This window comes from Narcine bancroftii, chromosome 5, assembly GCF_036971445.1.
Source record: "Narcine bancroftii isolate sNarBan1 chromosome 5, sNarBan1.hap1, whole genome shotgun sequence".
Classification (NCBI taxonomy): Eukaryota; Metazoa; Chordata; class Chondrichthyes; order Torpediniformes; family Narcinidae; genus Narcine; species Narcine bancroftii.
In genome coordinates this window covers 54,724,950-54,730,949 of record NC_091473.1, presented here as the reverse complement: position 1 = coordinate 54,730,949, position 6,000 = coordinate 54,724,950, and the positions used below count along the sequence as shown (strand labels likewise).

At 42.6% G+C, this 6,000-nt stretch overlaps 1 protein-coding gene and 1 long non-coding RNA gene across 3 annotated transcripts in view; one reads left to right on the top strand and one right to left on the bottom strand.

The window, feature by feature from the left end:
* The window catches only part of LOC138763389 (BMP/retinoic acid-inducible neural-specific protein 3-like), a 185,329-nt gene that overhangs the window by 142,283 nt on the left and 37,046 nt on the right, over positions 1-6,000 (bottom strand). The window lies entirely within an intron of this gene.
* The window catches only part of LOC138763391 (uncharacterized), a 43,375-nt gene that overhangs the window by 929 nt on the left and 36,446 nt on the right, over positions 1-6,000 (top strand). The gene's annotated exons all lie outside the window — the stretch shown is intronic.

The following is a 6,000-nucleotide window of genomic DNA, read 5'->3' as shown; positions in this document are numbered from 1 at the left end:
ACTGGGACCCCAGCTGTTCACAATTTACATTAATGATCTGGATGAGGGGATTGGATGTAATATCTCCAAATTTGCAGATGACACTAAGCTAGGAGGGGTTGTGTGCACGGAAGAGGGGGTCAGGAAGCTCCAGTGTGATTTGGATAAATTGAGGGACTGGGTAGATACATGGAAAATGCACTACAATGTGGATAAATGTGAGGTTATCCACTTTGGTAATACAAACCGGAGGGCAGATTACTATTTGAATGGCAATATATTAAGAGATGGGGAAGTGCAGAAAGACCTAGGGGTACTTGTACATCAGTCTCTGAAGGTGAGCATGCAGGTACAGCAGGCGGTTAAAAAGGCAAATGGTATGTTGGCTTTCATATCAAGAGGGTTTGAGTATAGGAACAAGGATACCTTACTGCAGCTGTACAGGGCCTTGGTGAGACCACACCTGGAGTATTGTGTGCAGTTTTGGTCACCTTATCTAAGGAAGGATGTTCTTGCAATGGAGGGAGTGCAGAGGCGATTCACCAGGCTGATACCTGGAATGGCAGGAATGACTTATGAGGAAAGATTGCGCAAATTGGGATTGTACTCGCTGGAGTTTAGAAGATTGAGAGGGGATCTCATAGAGACATAAAATTCTGGCAGGACTGGACAGAATGGATGCAGATGGGATGTTTCCAATGATGGGAAAATCCAGAACCCGGGGCCATGGTTTGAGGATAATAGGCAAACCATTTAGGACCGAGATGAGGAGGAATTTCTTGACCCAGAGGGTGGTGAATCTGTGGAATTCATTGCCACAGAGGGCAGTAGAGGCAGGTTCATTAAATATATTTAAGAGGGAATTAGGTATATTTCTTCAGTATAAGGGTATTAAAGGTTACGGAGAGAAGGCGGGGACGGGGTACTGAACTTTAAGATCAGCCATGATCTCGTTGAATGGCGGAGCAGGCTCGAAGGGTCGAATGACCTACTCCTGCTCCCAACTTCTATGTTTCTATGTTTCTACGAGATTTCAAAGGTTTGGTAGGACACCAGAAACTCTGACAAATTTCTACAGATGTGTGGTGGAAAGTGCGCTGACCGGCACTTAGTGTAAAGCCCTGCAAGAGGTAGTGGACACAGCCCAGGACATCACAGGCAAATCCCTCCACACTATTGAAAACCTCTACAGGGAATGCTGCCATCGGAGAGAAGCAGCAATCAATAAAGGATCCCCACCACCCAGTACACACTCTGTTCTCAGGAAAGAGGTATAGGTGCCACAAGACTCTCACGAGCAGGTTCAGGAACAGCTGCTACCCCTCTACCATCTGACACCTCAACAATAGACTCAATCATGGATTGATGCAAGAACTCTAACTTGCGCACTTTATTGATTTTTTTATTCTGAATTTTGTTTACATTCCTTATCTGTTCAGTTATTTGTTTACATGTATACGCTATGTACAGCTTTTTTTTTGCACTACTAACAAGTGGTAATTCTGCCTGCCACAGAAAAAGAATCTTAGAGTTACATGTAGAGTCATGTATGTACTCTGATAATAAATCTGAAATTTTAGTAGCATTGATTTTATGGTCAGGGAGGTTGAAAATATCTCTGCAGGTGTGTACAGTTGTTGAAATGCTGTCTGGCCATTCCAGCAAACTAGACATTGATCCCGACTTTGGTGATGAGAGTTTACCGTCATATACTTAAGCACAACGTACAAGAGGCATAGATATTTTCTTGATGCAGCCACACGGATATGCAACATACACCAGCAAAGCAATGGTATAAATTAAATGACCATAGCATCCCAAGACAGGAAAAGAGATTAAAAATAGCTGAGAGAAATGTGACACTTCACTCAAACAGACATGTCTTGTTTTGATCCCATTGTTGTTTCTGGTTGGGGTTAGAGCAACAGGAGGAGATTCAAGAGCCTAAAAGATCTCAGGTAATATGCTGTTCTTGAACGTAGAAATGCTGACCCATATCTCAAAAATCATATGGGTTGGATGAGAATTTTTTTTTAAACTGTAAATTGCCTTTATGGAAGAGTGGTAGAAACTAAAGGATGGTGGCACTGAGTTGATGGAGATCTGGGGAGATTTAAATGAGTAATGGGTGCTTGGTGATCAGTGCAAACTCAATGGATGGAAGGTCCCATTTATCTGCTGTATCTCTTTAGCCTTCAATTAATTTCCCCCATGCAACTGCTGAGTCCATTTAGGGGAACTTGATGGTAGTAAAAAATGAAAGGGAGAGAGAAATTTCCATCAAAGCAACCAAGGAGAGAGAGAAAAGCTTTGTGCTGACCCAGAAAAAGGCACAGAATTGTTCTCCGCTGCCTTCACGTTGTTTTCAATGCAAATCACACTGCCAATTTTCCCAGAATGCAATACGAATATAATTCTAGTCTGAGCCAAGGTGTTTGACCTTCCATCTGCTTTCATTGAAATTGTTGCACAATTTACTCTTCAATAACAGTACGTTCCATTATCCACTCCATTATCTTGACAACATAAATTCAGACTGCATCACACACACCTGTCAATTCCACATGCACACATTGTGTTTAAAAGCGTTAACATGAATGTAAATATGCAGTAGTGTTTCCACAGTACTCTGATAGCCCACTGAACACAATAGTGTTTTTTTAAAAAAAGCAATTAGATAATGCCACTCAAGAAACTTTATCAAAATGCCAGCAAAACAAAAATAAACTTTGTGATGCATGCAAGAGGAGCTAATAAAAAATAAAACTGGCAGTAAACACAAAGATCTTAAAAATGTCAAAAGAAATATACAGCATTCATCTTCTTCAATCACCCATAGGTTGGTAACATTCAGTTTAATGATTTTAAGTATGACTTGTTAGATATATCCTTCTGTAGAAAAGCAAGTCATTCAGCGTCTTCCAAAGGACACATTCATGGTAGTAACAGCATAACCATCTTCCAAAACACTAACACTATACCTGGCCTTCCTCCATGGAAAAACAGCCCGCTCCTGCCATCAACAGCAAAACCCCTCCTGTCCACTTTTTCAACAGTGCCTATTACCCCACTTAAATGATGATTGAGCATCATCGGAAACAAAAGGGATTAATATTAGTTGTGATCAAGTGGTCAAAACAGGAGAATTGACTTCCCCATCCATTCACTTGCCGACATGTGTGTCCATGGTCTCATGAACTGCCAAAATGAGACCATCCGCAAAACACATCTTCCGACTGGGCACCCTCCAACCAGATGGCATGAATATCGACTGCTCTGGCTTTCGTTACACAACACCCCCCCCCCCCCACCTCATTTCCTCCCCCATTGCCTTCCCCTAGCTCTGTCTCTCTTCCTTTACCCTGTCTTCTTCTGATAAATTCTCAACTTGTCCTTTATCATCTCCAATTAACACCTTTAGTTGGTCTGGATTCCTCTCCCAGCCACATTGTCTGCATTCTGAGATTTCCTGCTTTTGGCTCATTCTGCTTATTTGTTGAAGGGCTCAGGCCCAAAACATCAGCAAAACATCTTTGCTTTTTTTGGACGCGGAAAGACTGGCTGAGTTCCTCCAGCGTGAATCTACAAGATAGGACTACTTGCATATAAAAAAAAACCACCACCAGCATCCAATAATCAGAGTGAAGTGATCCCACAACTAATCAAGTTCTGCAGCCCTGTCACATCCTGTCATACATGGTGATGGATAATTAAACAATTCAGTGGAGCAGGTGACTTCAAATATATTCCCATTCTCAATGATCGGGAACCCAGCAAAAGAGTGCAAAGAGAAAGATGAAGCATTTGCAAGAATCTTCAGCCAATTCAATTAACCTCATGAGATATCGAGAAATAGCTAAAGGCACTGGATTGGACAACATTCGGGGACAGCTCTGAGGCAGTGCTCCAGAAACTGTTGCACCCTTGGACCAGCTGTTCCAACACCGCGACCATATTAGCATCTGTCCAATCACATGGAACACTGCCCAGGAGTGTGAAGCAGAACAAATCCAACTCAGCAAAGTACCCCCATTCAACTATTCTTGATCAGCAAAGAGAGAGATGTGATAAGGAACAGTTTGGGTTACAATAAAGTCACTCAGATGAGGCCTTGGTCAGAATATGGACAAGTCCTAAATATTTGAGGTGACAAGACACCAACAGCCATTAAAATTAAGACAGCATTTGATTGAGAATAGTATCAAGGAGCTCTGGCTAAAGTGTGGTCATTGGAAATTGAAGGGTAACTCTCCACTGAAATTATACCTTGCACAAAGGAAAATAGTTGTAGTGGAGGTCAATCATTTCAGCCCCATGATATTCTCCGGGTAGCATCCTAGATCTGACCATCTTCAGCTGTTTCAACAATGAACTTTCTTCAATCATGTCAGAAGTAGGAGGGTTCAGTGATCATTGTGCAACATTCAGCACCATCCATAACCCCTTAAATAATGAAACAGTCCACATTAAATGCAGCCAGATCTGGACAATATCCAGGCCACAACTGAGAGGTGGCACTTAACCTTCACTCCACACGTGTTTGGCAATGAGGATATCCAACGAGAGAAAATTCAACCATCGCACCCTGACATCCAATGGCATCACTGTTCCCCACAATATCAAGCATTCACCAGAAACTGAGGTGGAGTTGCCACATACACAATGTGGATGCAAGAGCAGAATCCTGCAGTAAGTAACTCCCCTCCGAACTCCCCAAAGCCTGTCCACCATCTACAGTCTCTTGCATCTCCACTGCCCCATCAGGGGTGGGCAATCTTAATTTTTAATTCAGACATGCAGCACGAGTCTGTGCTGCCCAATTAACCTACATACTTGTGGGGAGAAATGGCCTGTTACCGGGCTCTATGTCTAAATTAAAAACTTGCCCACTCCTGGTTGATATTTTTTCTCTTGTGACAATTGTTTTAAGATTCTCTTTCCTTTCACCTTAATTCCTCCCTGCTTTTGAGATGCTTTATGACTCATTTACTGCAAAGACAGATGTAACAAATAATTCGTTTTTTGCTAATTTTTTTTCCTTATTCAGATCCCTGAAAGTCCTAAACCAAACATCTTCCTCTCCTCCATCGATGACCTTCACCCAAAGGTCAGAAGCAGCAAACCTCACAGATCATTGTACATCCATCCCTTGCATTCTCAGATTCTCTGAGAACAATGCTCCACTACATGCATAAAGGCAAGGAGAATCTTCAGACCAGAGTGATAAGTGACAACTCATATTTGCACTGCAAGTGTCATAACCGTTTCCAAAGAGAGAATCTAATAACCTCATTGTGTCCTTAAATTGTATGACCAGTAACCCAACCCACAAATGGAGGTGACCAATGATCAGAAATATAATTGGACCACCCATTGTGACCATAGAAGCAGATAAGGGGCTATTATGTAGCCTCACCTCCTCGGTCCCCAAAGCATTCCATCATCTACAAGGCAAGAGTAGTGTGAGACAATGCTCTTCATTTGAACACAACTCCAATAAAAATCCAGAAGTTTTAAGCTATCCATGGCCTCATGCCAACCATTTACTTTAAATTAGACATCTAGCGTGGTAATAGGCCCTTATGGGCCACAAGCCAGTGCTGGCCAAATACACCCAATTAATCTACAACTCTATGTTTTTGAGGGGGGGGGGAGGAGGAATCCAGAGCTGCCAGGGAAAACCCACACAAAAATGGTGAATAGGTGCAAACTCCCTAGAGTATTGGATTTGAACCCAGGATGCTAGTGCTCTCAGAGCACTATGCTAACTGCTACAGTAACCATGCCACCCATCCTTTGCTCCATCACTACCTCTCCTTGGCTGCCATCCACAGAATGCTGTGGACAACCTTAACAGCAGCTTCCAAACCTGCAACTTCTGTTCCAAAGCAGAGAGGGCAGCAGGTGCATGGAAACACCAACATCAATGGGTTCCCTTCTCTGCCCAATTATCATCATTACCGATAAATATGTTGCCATTCTTTTCGTCAAGTTGGGGTCAAACTCCTGGGAATTCTTATC